This window comes from Falco naumanni, chromosome 5 (genome assembly GCF_017639655.2).
Source record: "Falco naumanni isolate bFalNau1 chromosome 5, bFalNau1.pat, whole genome shotgun sequence".
NCBI lineage: Eukaryota > Metazoa > Chordata > Aves > Falconiformes > Falconidae > Falco > Falco naumanni.
In genome coordinates, this window is record NC_054058.1 from 85101056 (window position 1) to 85119906 (window position 18851).

An 18851-nucleotide genomic window follows, 5' to 3' on the forward strand; every position below is an offset into this window, starting at 1 on the left:
ACATTCATAGATGATAGTACTAAGTGGAAAAGTTAAAAAAAAAGGTCAAGAAAATTATATTTTAAGTAGATAACAAACACCCCCCCACTCCCCCCACCCCCCCATGTCCTATACAGGAATTCGGCCTTTGATTTTAAAGGCTCAAATTTTCCATTTACCAGGGAAAGAGGACTCTACAGATCTTGACATGAAATCTGCCCTGCTGAAATTTACAGTAAAGTTCCTATTGACTCAGTGAACACAAGAATAAATACCCAGGTTATTTACAACATTAACAGCTCATTCAGTTTGAAAATAATCCAGTCACATTATTAAAAAATATTTGGAAATAAAGTAAAATTTTATGCATCTTTTGAAATTTAGTTTAATATTCTATATCTTACTTTTTATGTTTCTTTTTTATCTCTATCCACAGGTTTTTACCAGTTCAAGTTATCAATTTTGTTGTATCCAAGTTTTAAAAAGTGCATTGTTTATGCCTGAAAATATACTATACACAAGATCTTTCTTTAGACAAAGTATGCAAGCCTGTATGACATGAAAAACAAAGGAAGTGTACTCAGAAGCTACCATCTCAAATTACAATGATAGTGTAGGAAAAATGTGAAATTTGACAATCAGTAGTGTTTTGTGTTTTAAACATCCTTAATCACTTGGAATGATCGATAGCCTTGAAAAATCATTATGTGCTTTTATTTCTCCTCAGGGATTAGTTAAAAAAAAATAAACCCACTACTTCTTGAAAAAGTACTAACCATTTGGAGAGGAAGGCGTATGACCCATTTTTGTGATTTGTTACAAGTAACTTCACAGATACTTCTCAAGACATGCTATCTAGTGATCGGCAAATAATTAGAAAATGCAAACAAACAAACAGAAAAACTTTTCCTTGCACATGCTGAAAATTACACAATTAGTTGCGACCCATTGCCCAGACATAAAAGATGATATGAAGGATGGAGAAGATCAAGCTTAATTAGATTGCAACTTTATTAACTTACTTCATTTGGGAACTAGCTTCCAACAGTAAGTGATGGGTAGACCTCATGATCCCCATCTTAATTGTTCCTGCCTTGTTAAGAACTGCTGGGCAACAAGCGAAGGACAGGGTTTACAGAACTGCTGCAGTCACACAGCAGTCAGTAACCTGTATGCGCTCCCCAGCTTCCACATCCTCTAAACAGGATGGTCAGGACAGGAGTTGTTGGAAGGAGATATATCTGCTTTAATTACCAAGGTAAATGTAATTAATTCCCCTCACATGTCAGACGGATGGACATGTATGTTAAAGGGTGGAGGATTGGTGAATGACAGAAGGGAATCACTTTCTGTAATAAATGCTAAATCATAAAACACTAAAAGTTGCAAACACTTAAAGTAAGAACATTGTACTCAGTGGTACAGATTGTAAAAAGGGGAAAAAATTAGTGTTTATACTCCCCTATGTCGTACTGTAGTTTAAAAACACATAGGATTTGCATACATTTCTTCCACAGCAAAACATTTTACATTTACTCTTCACAGATACGTGATCATAAACTAATTTAGCATATAAATTACAGAGAAAAAAGAATTTATTGGGACTGAATGTGTTTCTGTACGTACAAAGGGGTGAGGAACATCATAAAATTGTCAGTTTTAAACCTGCCAGACCCAGAAGGCAAGAGACACAAGTCTCTGTGCTTTGCATAACTAAAAACCCCAACAAACTGGATTATGTGCTCTTTCTTTTTGAGGTTTCTCTTCACCTTCTTTTTCTAGAATTCTCAAACATCTAAACCAATAATTTATAAATGACAAGAACTCATCAACTTAAATTACATTACACTGCCCTAGATAAATGTTAAAGTATAGCAGTAAATAGATGCATAGTGTCTATGCCATAAATACGGTCAGCTCTTACAGAGATAATATTACATATTTGGAATACACAGTTATATTTTTCCTTCAAATTGTATATCATGTACAAACACTTTCATTTATAGCTTGACTTTCAGCTCTACAAGGCGTGTTTCTACACACTCTGGTGACTTGAAAGAATATAACAATTTGTATCTCATAATAGAAATGTTTTAATGTTTTCTTAATGACACTTCAATTTCTCATCCTACAGTTTTTTCCTCTGGAAGAAATTGCTTAGGCTGTGTCTTTATCAAAAAGAATGAGAAGATATTCCTGACTCTTGAACCCAGGCGCTTGATATCCCTAAAGTCTGACAGTATGTCAAGAACTGAGGACAAGAATTCGGCTCACACCGTCCCTCCCTATTCTGATGGCAAACAAAGCAAATCCAGGGAAACGTGCGGTGGCGCTTCCAGCAGGTCTTCCAACCCCACTCTTGAGAAATGCAAGCTTGTGGGGAATTTCAGCAAGATTTTCCTTAACCAATGGAGAAAATACATAGGCACATGTACTAATTGATAATAGTTACTAATTAGTTACTAATTAATTAATTACTAACCAGTAAATAATGTTCATAGCTCCTTCCATTTTAAATCTGTTTTGGGGACCCTAGAGTGAGCCCCAGGGATGATCCTATATGTATATTCATATGTAAAAATGTTTCTAGAGTGACAAGCTGGACTGTTGCAGGAGGTATTGCCTCCATACCTTCTAACCATTTCTCCCTTTGTTCCTGTAGTTCTTCTGCTGCAGGAATAATTGTGTATCCAGCTCAGGATGGTGGAACTCAGCTACCTACTCAGAGGGAAAGACAAGGAGCACAACAGTAGGAATGTAAAACGTGGATTAGGTGGATAAGAGGATGTGGCTGGGGTTGCTAGTCTGGGAGTGAGGGCAAAGCAGGTGACACTCTCAATTCCCTAGGTATGAACAGGGAATCAAGAGATTTCAGGGAACACAATCAAGAGAAATTAGACCTGTACAACAATAAATTAAAATGTGCCTTAATTAAAAACTTCATAACAGCATACAGTAAGTAAATAAAGATTAATGTAATGTAGCTAAGATAATTAATTCATACATGGGTGATGATATTACCTGTGGGATACAAACTATCTTAAACGATCAAAACTAAAGTTGCTGATCTCACCAGCAGGAAACTAATCTGCTAGGTGATAAATGTTATATATATATATATATATAAAAGTTACATAACTTGTCTAAATTTTAGTAACCAAGTTCTTAATGATGATCTTAAAATATATGTTCTTAGTTATTGTTGTCTTAACGTTATTTAATTAATTAATAAAAAAATGTAAATAAGGCAAATGGATATACCTGTTTTGTAAGCTGTGATATAGGGAAATAATTTTTACTTATTTATTTAACTTCCCTGTGTCAGGAAATTGCCAGTTCACCTAACGTTTCTGAGCAATCCCATTCCTGCTGTCTCACAAATCTGTTTCTATCTAGCATTATTGAAAGCGATTTATGTGAAGTGCAGCCTACGTTACCGTTCATGATTATTTCTATATTTTCAAAAACCCATCCCATATATCTAGTTAATGTATGCTACTTGAAGACCAAAGACTGAAGTTAGGGACCTTGTATACAACAGCTGGTTTGAGCTTCACTGGATTGGAATGGTGTTGTGCTGGTGCAGGGCTCGGGAAAGGTTTTGGGCACTGGACAGATTTTGGAGACAGGAGAGGGGCTCCAGAGTTTAATGGGACAGAGGTAGCTGGTATGGGGATGCAGTGGGATCCTAATTTTGCCAGATTAATCATCATAAACTCAGGTTCCAAGCTTAGAAAAATAGTGCAGTTAGTGATGAGAAAGTAGGAAGACATAACTAGACCACCAGGTGCAAATAGTATACTTCAAGATGTTGTCTCCTAATCTCTAGTCAATGGCAGGTTTGGGTTTTTTTTGGTTTTTTTTCTTATTAATCTCCTTTGATTTGTCTAGGATTGATGGGCATACAACTGGCTGGCTCAGTTTTCATTTTCAGCTGAAATATTGGCTCAGTATAAGTCTTCTTCCGTTGTTTTGGGGTATGAATTCTTAAAAGCTTATCAAAATCAAAGTTAAAAACTCAGAAAACTTCCAACTTTCCTCTCTGAAAATTCTCCGGTGGTTATTACAGACATGTCCTTTTTAAAAACTCTTGGTTTTCACTGTCATAGTGTTTTGTTTAGTTAAAATGGAAATTACTTTTTCATCATAATCTGGCAGGTTTACATCTTTTATTTTATAATCTAAAAATATTAATATAATACTTGTAATTTTTTCTGTGTGATTATTGATACATCTAGCAATGGAGTAATATTCTATATCTGCTTGAAAAACTCAACCACTGGCTGACCATTTCTACTATTTTAAGCCCCTTATTTCTACGTTTGTTATTTCATGATTTATGTATCTTACTCTTATGGTTGGTAATTTTGGTTAAAATCAGAATCTATCAGGAAAAAAAACAAACAACTTAAAAAAACAAACAACACACACCCCCTAAACCCAAACCAAAACACCAAGACTTGCATGTCTTGTCCTTCAGTCGGGGAACAGCAGTGTGAGCACTTGGTTTAGAAGTGATGAATTCCTATTGCAGGAGAGCCAGGAATCTCCTAACCATGGATTTTTTACCTGCAAGGAAAGATCCCTTTCTGTGAGCCCGTATTCCTCCCTCCCTTCCGCATTCCCATCCACTCTTCTGTCACCCTGTCCCCTCTGGCACATGCTGAGTGACAAATGAGCTCTTTTATGGCCTGTGCTCTAAACAAGGGGAGAAATCTTTCTGGGGTAACGCCAGGAGGACAAGCAATGCAGACGGAGGGAGAAAATTGACAAGAAAAAATATTGTGAAACTGGTAATAAGCGAAATGGTAACTCATGAACAGCTTTTATTCTATTTCTTCCCTTTACCTGCCTTTATTATACATGCTTGCACATAATTACTGCTTAAAGATAGTTGGTGCATCTGTGCAACTAAAGGTTTTTTTCCAAACTTCTGTTTCTACAAGTCTGCGTCTTAGATCTCTAGTAACATTTTTTTTATTCACATTTAAAATTCACATTTTTTACTCACTGCTAAATTATTTATCCCCATTACTTGGCTCACAATGCAGTTGTACTTAAGCTGCACTTGGAAGCAAACAAAATCAAAGATAAAATAATATTTGTTGAGATTGGCACAGACAAAAAAATCAATCACAATCACAACTAAATCACAATAATTTGTAAGCAGGCTCCCACTACTCTTCAGCTCAGACATGACAGTCTTTTATTTGTCAGAACTGGTTAGAACTTCCCATCTTTGCAGCAACAGTTTTTTCCTCAGAAAGCTGGCATCTGTAACGGTAAGCCATTTCAGCAGGCTCAGCGGGAAGCATCAGGAGCATATGTTGCTCCCATTGAGTCTTCCTAATTATTCAGCTGCTTTCCTCACACATTATAGAGTTTGCTCTCTCAACAAATAATGCAGTCGAGATCATCATCTTCTGTTACTCAAACTTTAAGGGGATGATATACTTTTATGGTGGGGGAGTTGAGTTTTCTAATAGCTGCATGGTAAATGTGATGATTGTTTTGTGCATGAGTGCATTTGCTGAGAGCATCACAAAACCTGTGGCTCCTCTGTAATAACATGGTAATAGCTCTGTAATAGGAAGCAATTCAGAGAGGAAGTTAAGGATTATATCAATTTTCTCAGCCATTCCAAAAAGAAAATTGAGAATGTAGAATGTAGAAGCAATGATAGTGAAATGAGCAGTTTGACTGTCTACTCCTTTCCTACAACTGACAGATGTGGGTTTTGTGATTTAACGAACTGGCATTTGATGTAATTTTTCTGGGAATATGTCTCTCTATGCCAAAAGAAACAAGTTTTTATGTCAATAAAAACCAAAACCCCAAAACCCAACACACACCAAAACAAAAAAAAAAAAAAAAACAACAAACAAAAAAACACCAAGGCAGCAAGACCAATCAGCTGAAGTCTGAGAAAGAAACAGTTTTTCAATCCCTAAAATGTGAGGATTTAAAAATAATGCCTACACAGAACTAGGCTGAAACCTCGGACTTCTAAAACACTTTTCAAACAGAAAATAGCAAAAATAACATTTCACAGAAGTGAATATACTTCAGTAATTTTCACTTTTTACATCACCATAAATAAGAAACTAGTTTTTTTGTTTGCCTGATTCTTTAAATGCAGTACCTTAAAAATTCTATCCCTGCCTCATTTTTTTTTTTTCATTGGAAATACCATAATATTTTTTTTGACCTTCACAGTGAATTGGAAGTTTGTTTCAGCAAAACACTTCTAACAAATGCACAATAATATATATCAAATTGGAATTAAACCATTATTCTAGGCATACTGGTGGGATTTTTTTGTTCCTACTATTATATGTGACATTTACTAAAGTGTTTTCTCTTAGAAAAAAACCTGAAGTTGCATTGCTAATAGAAGATTATTTTTTCCTGATTTCTGTGCTTTGAGAGAGTCCCTAATGACATTTTTATTGTTTTTATCAGAGTGAAAAACTGTCCCTTTTCTAGTTAATGCCTTCACATTGCTTAATTATAGCTCCTTGAAACGGTGTATAGAGTTGGAGAACACAGGTATTCAGAACTCTCAAATATTTAAAACCTGAGTCTTCTAAATCTAACAGCAGCACCATGGTGTAAAATACATCTTACTGAGCCAAGATTTGCTGTGATGTATATGTTAGGCTAAACACTAATGACTGCATTCAAATAACAGGACACCATTGGACAAGGTTTCTGCCAACCACACAAAGAACCACACCATGCATTCAAAAGAAAAGGTGGAACAAAAATACAGAAGGATAAGCAATATTTCTTTCAGGCACATCACTAGGCAAAATCAATAGAATTGTCCATGTAGGAATATATCGTTTAGTGTGGACAAAACTCAAAGTTGGATATAACGTTTTAAAATGTATATGTCTTTGTTAGCAACAAATGGTGGCTTTAAAACTGCAGGCAGAGCATTACCCATGTTACTGCCAGAAGATTCTTGCCATCTAAAAAAGGTGTTCTGGCAGAAATCTGTTCACCTGTATTGGTTCACTTTCTAGTTACAGTATGTCTGGCAGCCTGAGAGCACATACTGCTCCAGAATTACCTGGAGAAAAAAGCAAGACACTGTAGAAGGTTGAAAGAAAGGGAGAGAGACTATTGCATTACTAAGCACGGATCCACAGCAATTAATAAATCTGATATCACAATAGGGGGGGGTTACATTTTCTCCAGGTTTTATGCCAGAGAACAAACCACAGTCAAATTTTGCAAAGCTTTCTTTATAATTCATTCCACCCATTTTGCAGGTTTTCTAAATATTTACATAGTCACTTAAATATCATCCAATTCTCCTCTTGCTTCTGGTTTTGTTTTAGGGAAGGCACTCAAGTGAAAAAAGTCATATCTCAGTTTTGCTTGAGTCTTACACTTCTGCAAATTTTGTACCATATATCATTTAGAAGTGTTGGTGAACCACTGTGTCTTTCATTCTTCTCTATATCTAGTTTTAGTATGCCTTAAAGTAATGCAGTTGATTTGGTTTTATCTTACTACGGTATTGCACTTTATTAACCCTCTAATTATATCTATTCTGATTTACTCATAAACATAAAATCTAATGCAGATGTAAGTTTATACGTTTGTCAGATTTAAGATTTTATTTTACATATAAAAGTACATAGTAACAAACCAAATTCAGTTTCAAATGTAAACCCATGACTTGTACCGTTAATTGCTATTCCCTAAATTCTATAAAAATAGTGAATTTCACCTTCAAAATTTGTCCGTTTGATTTATGAATGAGGAATGTTATTTTACTGATTTTTGACCATATCTAAATGGTATAGGAAAAAAATGTTCAAATTACGTTATAAAAAGAGGGGTGTTTGTTAAAATTAAACCATGTCAAAAGTTTTATTTGAGCTTTCTGAACAAAATGACATTGAAGATAAAGGAGAAAACTTGCTTGCTGTTTGTTAACACAGAGATCTAAGGACTACTTGATCAAAGACATTTTAAATGTTTGAACTTTAAGTCTCAAAGTTAGGTCAACCTTTCTGATTCTACCTTGACTTTCTGTACCCATAAAAGTTTTCATTAATCGTAGCAGATAACGCAATAACGTGGAAGCATTTGACAGTCTCCGTGCTACTTTAACCTCTATAAAGCCTATGAAAATTTTCCGTAGCTGTGTATACTGTTCATTTCATAACTGGGATCCAAAGACATACTAAGCAAATGACTCCTGCACCCCAGTAGCCTAGCACACTCCTTTAGGTACATATGATAAGCAAGAACACAAAATTTTGAAAAAATCCCACATTTCTTTCTCTCTCAGAATAGTGTTAGTATACAGGTAAGTGTTAGCACAAATTTGGTTAGAAAACCAAATATTTTGCTGAGTTCCTCAAGTTTAAAACAAATAATAAATAAATAAATAAATAAATAAATAAAGAGGCACCTTCCCAGGTCTTGAGATGAGTATGTAGACAGAACCTACATTTTCTAACACAGAATACCCATGGGAATTTCTAACTACAGGAAGAAATTGCTAGCGTACTAATCCAAGCACATAGGTAGAAATAACTGATATCGCTCTAAAACCCCACAGGCTGCAAGCACTTCTAATGCAGACTTCAGTGTATAACTACAAAGCCTATAGCAATGGCTATGAGCAAGAGAAAAGGTTCAGTACAAGCAACTGAATTTATTCATTGTCTGTTAGCATTTAATCTCAGAGGACCTTCAGTGCATAGCAACAGCACATATAAAAATCCTTTCCTCTGCTTATTGACCATGAGAGCTTTTAAGTTTAAGCTTCAGACCAGCAACTCTAGGGACTTTTCTCCTCAGGAGTATTATTTTTAGTTACAAACTTGATTGAGGTCCTGCTTACAAAAGGCCTTTCTTGCAATTGTAAAGCATTTTTTGGGAGTATAAGCAAACATAGAGGTATCCAAGCACATCACTCCCTTAAGTATTTGTGGCCACTCTTTGGTATGTCTATTTGGAGACTAAAGAGCAAGACTTCACCATAACATTGCAACATCTGAACTAGTCGTATTAATGACTACTGACCAGAAGTTTAAGCATTTTCCTTTAGTTTGATAAGAAGCTTCACAAAAGCAGATTAATTTAGTCTGCAGAGGGTTCGTAGTCAACTATTTATGAAAGAAAAGACGAGTATTAGTCTGAGATGTCGTTATTCCCCTTTCATCACCTATAGACACTCGCTATTAATCCTTCTGTAGGAATTGAAGCCTCCCCAGCTGAGATGATGGAGAGAGCTTTATGTAGGAGCCCTTTCTCTGATATCAGAGAGCTGGGCAAAAGCATTGCAAGACAAATGCAATGAAAATAAATGTAATAGCAAATCCTAAATTAATTTTACTAGGGGTTACTACTGGGTCTGTATTCACAGTATCAAATTTCCAAGAAGAAATTTTTGGAGCTGGACAGGATAGAAGTACCCATGACAGAGTTCATATGTGGAAATACAGTGGGGGTTTTTCAGGAAGGAGCAGTGGGAGGATTTTTTTTCAACTGCAACCAAAAAGGAAGGAAAAGAAAGAATGCTTTTCACAGCAAAGGGACATCTACCAGTTCAAGCATATAAAAGATACAATAGTAGCTTTTCACAATAATAAAAGCTGAAGAAAATACTACATTAACTTTTCCATTTGCGCTATCCACTGTCTTTTCCTGCTGTGCCCCATTTTAATGATCCCATCACACTGCAAGAAGTAGAGCATGATGAGAAAAAGTAATAGTTGATTTCACTTAGTGTAACCAGTGTGAAAAAATGCTACAGTGACATAGAAAATTAAAAACTTTTTGCTTCCATTTTTCACTTTTCTGTAAGACAAAAGGCAATTTTTGATGGTCAGAATGGAAATCATGAGTTCAAGAGCTTTGAATTGCTATAAGTTATAATTTTGTCATGTATTACTGCCAAAGCAAACCTTTGTGATATTCTAGAGATGGTGAAACATCACTGTTCTACAAGCTGTGTAGACACCAGCCAAAACACAAAATTTTCAACAGGTGCAAATGTGTAATTTCCCCACTGCTCTAAAGACATTTCTTTAAGACCTGATAAAAATAGGAGTACAATAAATTTGAACTAAGCAGCTACTTAATGGACTGCTTGGTGCCATGATCAGGACATGGACAATTGGCTTCTTGAAGGGGATTTCAAGCTGAAACAGGAAGAGTTTACCCACAAACACCGCTCTTCCCACCACCTAGAAGATAGTTAATTCTTTAATCACAAACTAATTAGAAATTATTGGCTTCATTGCTAAATTAGGGACATTAAGGGGGTTTGCTCCTTTAGCAGGTTTGCTGCACATGCTCCGTTGGCAGCACTCTAACAGCTGCACATATCCTCACCAAGGCAAAATGGTGACAATCACAATCTTGAAGAAAAATTCCCTCATTGACAGTGCTGCCCCTTTCAGATAAAAATAATATATTTGCTGCACTTGCTCCCTCTGCATGAATCAGGACAATTATCTACAGAGTGGAGGGGAGAGGAGGAAGACGCTTGTCTGGAGATGGTATTTTGAAGGTGGGGAGTAGAAGATGTGCTGTCAGAGCTTTTGCAGCAAATTTGAGAATTATCTTGGCTGAGACATGCTAAATTAGATAGTGCTGAACGAGATGCTTATGACTAAGCAACAAACAACACGCAGAAAAGGATAAAGGTCCCTGCAGTACAATTTAGGTATCTAATATTAAAAAGTATTCAAAAGCATCCTTAACCACATCAACACCTTTAAATTTCAAAACTTTACCAAAGTATCTGTAGTTCTTTCTCACACTTAAAAACAGAGCCATCTTGAGCATTTGAGGGCCTTTCCCCTCTGCCAAGGGCCCTCTAGAATTCACAGTATAAACAAGTTTAATTCATCACAGGGGATGAATCCAATAAATATAACTGAGTACACCAAATATACATTGAGTTTACCACAAAATATAGACATCTGATACTCATCTTTTCCTTAAAAGTCTTCACGATTAAGCATTTTTTCAGGAATCAAATCTCTCCTTTAGGTGCTAGTACACTAATAATAATAGCGTAATAAATATGCAAAGTACTCTCAAATCACAGGCTTTCTCTTGGTAGGAGGTGCTCACATTGCTGTATTTTACATACCTATATCAGCAAAGCCCCTAGTACAAACTGTTGCGAGTACAGTGAGGCTTCGATCTTGTAATTAACTGTACAATCTTATAACAGCATTCTGAGACTGAAGCTTTGTTTTCATCAGTGATTTCTACTGGCAATATGCCCCCAAAAAGCAAATCTTTAATAATTTGTACATATCACTGTAACACTAAGTGAGTACCTGCTTGGTTGTTCTCATGCACTCTGAAAACAAATTTTAAAAGGGCATGACTTTTTAGGTATTCTGATTTTTGCGTTGAAAGAAAAAGACCACCTCTGATAATGTGATAATCAGTATATTATCATAAGCCTACTACGGTAACTTGAGGTTGGTCAAAAGTAATTTTTCCTCTCATCTTGAACAGCATTAATATGCTCTCATCTAGTTTCTTACAACACACTTTACAATTATAGATACACTTTTGGAGAAATCAAAAATCCTCGTCAGAATACCACAATCTTGTGCAGTTCATGTTCCAATTTATCACATGTTTGATCTCATGTTACCAAGGTGGTTTCATTTCTCCTTATTTTCATAACTTGTATCATAACCTTTAGAGTACAGACTGATGGGAAAAGCCTCAAAATCGTTTAAGCGTTTTTACCAATACATTAGATGTGTAAATGTGTTTTGAGACCCTTTATATAAGAAATATATCAATAAACCACAGCAAGTTCAGCAGAGAGGCACCAAGACATTTAGAGGGCTGAAGAACAAGCCCTGTGAGGAAAGGCTGAGGGAGACGGGTTGGTTCAGCCTTGAGAAGAAAAGGCTTTCAGGTCAAGTCCCCCAGACAGCAAACCCCAAGACCTGCAGGGAGACAGAGACAGGCTCTTCACAACGGTGTATGATGCAAGGACAGGACATAACAGGCATAACTTGAAATGAGAGGTTTAGACTGGTAAAAGCTTTTTTCCAATGAGGATGCTCAGGCAGAAGAACAGGCTGATCAAAGAAGATATGCAATCTCTCTCCATCCTCAGAGATTTTCAAAACCTGACTGGATGAAGTCCCGAATCACCCAGATCCAACCTCAAACTGACCCTGTTTTGAGCAAGAGGTTGGACTAGAGGCTGCCTGAGGTCACTTCCAACCTGGAATAGACTGTGATCCGATATTCAGATACCACTGTGCCAAAAATCTCTGAGTCGATGCTACTGAGCAATCTCAAGTGCCTGTGTACACGTGTATGTACAGGTGCGTGTGCTCATGGAGATGAGCATGTGGAAATCCACAGCAGTCTGGACTGAGCTTATTTGGGAGGGATCTCTGGGGGCATCCCAGGTGAAGAATTACCCACCTATCACCTTGTCTCTAGACCCAAAAGACAAGTTTGGACAACAAGGGTTCTGACAACAGGGCCTTTTGCTGATTTCTCTCTCAGTCCTTAGATGATTAAGATTTGCATGAGAAATATCATGAGATTTGACCTCATCACATAAGATAGCTGCATCTTTAAGGACGTGTTACATAGGCAGGAGTACAATACACTTAGTGTTGCCAGGTTGGATGCTTCTTATTGTGACTATTGTGTCACTTATTGCAAGAATGGTATAACTAAGACTTATTCACTCGTTCCCATGAGGCTGGAGTTCTGTAACAGTAGGAGAAAAAAACCATGTTTACTGATGGAAAGCGGCGGTAAGAACCTTGCTGCCTTTTTAAATATGTTTCAAGCGTTTTAATCAGTAGAGAGCTCACGCACTGTGACCTCAGTGGATATGAGTGTTTAAAAAACAGAAAGAAAAGCCAGAATGTACTTTCATAAGATCATTTTTAAGCCAGCCTAATGATCTGCAAGTGACCTGTTTCATGACAAAGAGCAGTCAGAGCTCTCAGCACTGACCTATTCTGCTGGCCTAAATCATCTCTGTTCCAATGGAAATAAATTGAGTAAGGGTAATTCACAGCCCCTCCAATTTTGTCGCAAAATCTGGTGCAATATGAGAATGCCAGAGGGGTAATAACAACAATTTTACTTTTTAATGACAAATTGCACTATTTTATATGTTACAGTATGCTGATTGCTTCCTTACAGTAGACTGATTCTGATGTTCTTTGTTTTAATTTAATTGAAGAGAGGGCACCTGAAGGAATAGAAATTCAAACACAACCTAGATCGTGTAGCTCAGGGAAGCTGTGATCAGCATTTCATTTTAATATTCTCCAGTCTCATGGGTGCATGCACTTAGTTACACTAAGTTAGTTAGTTACTAATATATAACATACACATATTATTATACATAATTTGTAAGATGACCATCATTGTAAACAATTTAAACAGTATTTTGTAATTTATGTTTCCCAAAAGCTGTCTTAAAACCTAAAATAGATCTGATAACTTTCAGAAATAGCAAAAGAAAGGGATGAGAGTCAAACAGTAATACAGTAATTACTATTCAGGATGGAGAATAACAGAGACTATTTTCCTAGCTGTAATCAGTGTGTAATTATGGCCCCACAAACAAGGCAACACATAAAGAAACAGCTAGAAACTAGCACCTTGCTTTATGTCATAAATTTGTGGTCTCTTCAGGCTTTTTATCTCATTGTATATATAGACAATTGGAAATCTGTATTTTTTTAATCTGCACATTTCTTTATCAGTAGCACCATCCACAGGTATATGTTAATGCTTTGGTGCTGTTTACCAAAACCAGCACCATGCAGAATGCCAAACACAAACATTTATCTATCTATCTATCTATTTATTTTAAATAATGCAAGGCATGAGATAAAAATGATTCCATTTTGTGCATAAGAAATAATTCAATAGCAAACCAAAAATAAATTTAAAAATCACCAAATTAAATAATAAACTTCTCAACTTCTTAATATTAAAAAGGCATCTAGTTTTCTTCTGTTATGATTTCAAGCTCTTCATGCCTTGACTTTGAGATAGCCTTGTCAAACTAAGAGGGACAGGAACTCTATCAACAGGTCCCTCAGAATTCCTGTTTTCTCCACGGATTTAAACATATTATTTGGTTAGGACATTGAAAGAAAACAAGTGAAATCAGAGAAATCCAAGTGGTGCTATTCCACATTGATTAGTGGAAGATTTGAACAATAACACTTGTGGAAAGAGGTGATAGCTGAAAGATTATTTGCTCCTTTGGTGAATAAACCTATTAACTTATCCTTATTAGTTATCATCATTATTCAATGTAAAAATAAACCCAAACAAAACATATTCTACTGTTGTGGGCTGACCTTGGCTGGATGCCAGGTCCCCACCAAGCCTCTCTATCACTCCACTCCTTAGCAGAATGGGGCAAGAAGAAAACAAGATGGAAAAAAAATCATGGATCAAGATAAAGTCAGCTTAATGAAGCAATAGCAAAAGTCTTGCACACAAAAGTGAAGGAAAATGAAAGATTTTATTCTCTGCTTCCCATCAGCAGGCAATGTTTGGCCACTTCCCAGGAAGCAGGGCTTCAGCAGGCATAGCAGTAAGATCTGGAAGACAGATGTCATAAATAACAAATGCCCCCCCTTCCTCCTCCTTTCTCTTAGCTTTTATATCTGAGCAGACGTCATATGGTATGGAATATCCCACTGGCCACCTGGGGTCAGCTGTGCTGGCTGTGTCCCCTCCCAAGGTCATGCCCACCCTCAGCCTACTGGTGAGGTGGGAGCAGGAATGTTGCAGAGAGAGCCTGGGTGCTGTGCCAGCCCTGCTCAGCTGTAGCCAAAACCCTGGTGTGTTATCACCACCTTTCTGCCTACTGGTACAAACACAGCGCTGCGAGGGCTGCTATGGGGCTCAAGTCAGACCCCATACATCCTACATAAAGAGTATTAAAACTGGTATTTTGCTGATTGGTTAGACAGGATGTAGTTGGCTTTATTACACATTTTTCCATCACTGTAAAAATACTATTCTTAAAAATGCAAAAATACAAAGATACAAATTACATTATAATTTACTGTAGACTGATTCCTTCTCAAAAGAGATCTCAAAAGATATATATGCACACACTGAGTGAGTCATAAATACTGAATTCTTTGTTTATTTTTTTCTCTTTTCCTTGCCTGGGAGGAATATACACTTTATTAAAGATTCAGAGTCTATGACCAATACCTTTACTATGTATTTTTGGTGGGAAATATTTTATAAAACAGATTATCCTGTAATAAATCTGTCACAAATCAGTGAAACAGCTTTGCATAGGGAATAATGGCAGAATCTATCCTGTATTTATTTTACATTATTTGTGCTAGAGCTTTCTGAAAATAATTATTGATATGTTACTTGCTCATAAGAAACGAAAGTATTGGTAGCTGTGATACAAACCAGCGTAAGAACTGTCAGTGAGGAAGGGTCAGATCATAACCAAAATACACCTCTGTCAGCATGACATGGAAAATGTATGTGAGTCTCTGGCTGTGCATAAACTACATAATTACTGTTACAAAGTGGCTAAACAGTGGCATAGCACCATAGAAGTGGATTGCAGTGAATCGGTATATTCTAGGAAACCAGACAGTCATGATTGAATGTTTGCCATATTTGCAGAAAAATCTTTTAATAGCTATGCTAGGACCTGTGACATGCCAGTGTACAAATCTAGTTCAAGGCAGTATAGCCAAGAGAAACCAAAATACTCTTTCCAACTGTGTAGGCAAAAATGAATTTTTGATGCCTCTGGGTGGGCTGCTTTTGCCTCAGAAAAATCAGAAAGAAAGAAATCTTGCAGAGCTCAGAAACACTAGGCTTGCTCTCAACACGGTCACCAAAAGATTGAAAGGATGGGAAGAGCATTTGCCATAACCACAAGTGACTTCACTCATTTGTCAATTGAAACCACTGTTTTTTGTCGTTCTCAGGGGAGCTGGCAGCACCCAGCTTGGGTCTCCAGGCTGCTGGGTAGGGGAGGCATGACAAAGTCTCCAAACAATAGCTGATTTTACCTAGGTCAAATTTGGTCTTATCTTACCCTTGCTTCATTTAGAAAATTTTCAGGTGGAAATGCAAAAACTCCTTTAAGGAAGGCAGCTAAAAAGGAACAATGGAGCGCTGTGGTTTAAATCCCTCTGTTTAAAATACATTCCCACTATGATCTGGAATAACTGCAAGCGAACTTGTAATATTTGCCTCGTTTCATTGAAACGGTAACAAAGATCTTACAAGGTGATATGCGAAATGAATATTATGCAAGGACTTGTACGTAAGTAAAGCTCTCCCTGACTGCTATCAACACACATACCTTGATAATCCTTTTTCAAGATTTGACCTCCAAAACTGTTTCCCGAACAGCCAGTCTGCAGTAAGCCCATTGTATTGTTCCTCAAGACGAAAACAAAGGCTACATGTGAACAACGTGACAGCAAAGGAGAGCTGTGATTGAGGAGGTCTTTGAAACACAGATTTAATGTACAGATCAGAACTATGACAAAAAGATCATAGAATCTTCTTAATAGTCCCATCAGTCCACTCATGCTCCTATTAGTACGTAACTGGTTTAGTGCGCTCATTGGCATCACTTCTGCCACAGGACTGAGATAAGGCTAATTTTTTAATTCGAGCCAGAGTTCTCAATTGTTATCTGAAAAGTCATTACATTTTTTAGTACATGGACCTGACAGTCCTGATACCACCAGAATATTAGTAGCTTTTAATTTCTACGCCACTCAGAATCTCCTTCAGCAGCATCACACACACAATGCATTAAACAAATGTCAAGATTCACCTCTTTTCTTTTAAGACTCCACAGCTGATAACTGTTGCTGAAAACAACTCAATATTTAACAGAGGGAATATGATAAGGGCTGGGGTATTTTTTAATCCTACTGTCCCCATTAGTAGAATCAAAGCATCTTAAAATTTTATATCTCTTTGTTCTAGACTCTTCTTAAAGAAAAAACTGTAGTCCTTCTTTAAGGAGCTTAACCTTTTATTCTTTTACATAAAATTTTGTTCCAATTTGAAACAACAGATTCAATCTCAGCATACAACCCCAATAGCAAAAGCTACTGTGGATATCATTATTAGTATTATTAATAACACAAATTGTAAATTTGTTGTGAATTGCCCCACTGATGCTAGGAAAGCAACACATTATGCAAAGTTACCATTTCTGCTACCAGGAGACACAAACAATTCATCAGGGAAGAGTTTCAGAACATCCCTCTACCCTACTGCTGTTTAACTGCATTAAGTTCACAGGCCAGCCCTATTTTGATTTGAACTCTTATAACTCATCAAAGCACAGACTCTCAAAAGAGAAAGTCCATTTAGTCTATCTGTATCATCATAATGACAGTAGAAACACAAAATAGCCTGTGGCTCTGGGTGAGTTAATTATCTACTTTTTTTTTCATAAGACACTGTCTTGAAGCACTAACACATTAACCTTGCAGACTGTTCTCTTAGACCTTCTGTACAGCATGAGATTACTACCAGTCTCAACTGGTTCGTGTCAAGTTCCCTTCTCTCCAGGGTTATTCAGGTCACTCCTCATTGTCTGGAAGATTAATTTCCCTCTTAGGGACAGGGTAAGTTTAAGTGTACAAACACTGGAATTAAGTGATGGAACATATTCAGACCAGAGAAAAACTAAGTGAAACAAATCTACTGTTTGCGCTAATGAAACCCAAATACTATCAAACAAGATGTTTTTTCCCCTAAAATATCTATTCATACCTATTCTAAAAGTATATCCAAAATATTTGTTCTAATGAAAAGGACTACAACTCTCCAACAATACACTTTAGTTTGCCAATACCATAAATATAATAAAGTTTCATTTATATATAAATACAATATATACAAGGGGTCAGTCTTCATCTACTGTACGTTGTCTGTTTTTATGATTTCCTTGTAATCCATTATATGACTATCCATCTTGTAGGATAATGAATCACCAAGCTGTATGAAATGCAAATACAGTAAGATTCAACAGAGTATTTTAAATATAATACAAAGATTAAAAATTAAATATATAATTTCCCAGCTCTGACTACATGTTTATATTTAAGCTTTTACTTTTTACTTCTCACTGACTTTGGACAATGGAAATGGATTCAACAAATTTACATCTCATTTTTTGGCATGAACACTACACGACTGAAAGAAAGTTGATTCATTTAACTGGATGTGTTGCCATGTAGTTTCACGGGAAACAGCATGCCTTTTTTTTTTTATTCTTTTCATTCTGAAGGATTGCTTTTGCCTTTTAGTAGCTACTTACCGATAATAGTCTTGTTAATTAAATCATGATAACACTCAAGTTAATTAAATAGTTACTTTTGTATGACAGATATAACTTATTACTATTATAAAATAGGTATCCTTTCTGAGCAGGACAGAGAGCGCCTGCATTCAGCTTCGTTGCAGATTCCTCAGCCTTTTGAATCTAAGAGCCTATTTCTTGATACCAATGTGGAAATCACTGATAACTGACCAGCATGTGAGCCAAAAGCTTTTAGATCACTATACAGGCTACAGAATACTATCCTCCGTCAGAAGCTATCATCTTTTGACAACCTGTCACAGAAAAATTTCTTCGAGACATCTGACCTTAAGACTCAAAAGAAGAAAGTGATAAACCACCAAAAGATATGGACAGTGGTTTACATTATGTCCAAATAAAGATGTCTTTGCAAATCTTAGAAGTTTTGCTTCCAAGCTCTCACAGCACATATCTGTCATACTCCCAGCTTCTGGGAAATACAATAGAACTAGTATCACCTTTCAGCAAAATTTAAGGTTTTCAAGTCAGCCAGTGA

At 36.4% G+C, this 18851-nt stretch overlaps 1 protein-coding gene across 3 annotated transcripts in view; it reads right to left on the minus strand.

Annotated features, from left to right (window-relative positions):
• GRM8 (glutamate metabotropic receptor 8) overlaps nucleotides 1–18851 on the minus strand; it is a 359395-nt gene that overhangs the window by 139483 nt on the left and 201061 nt on the right. The gene's annotated exons all lie outside the window — the stretch shown is intronic.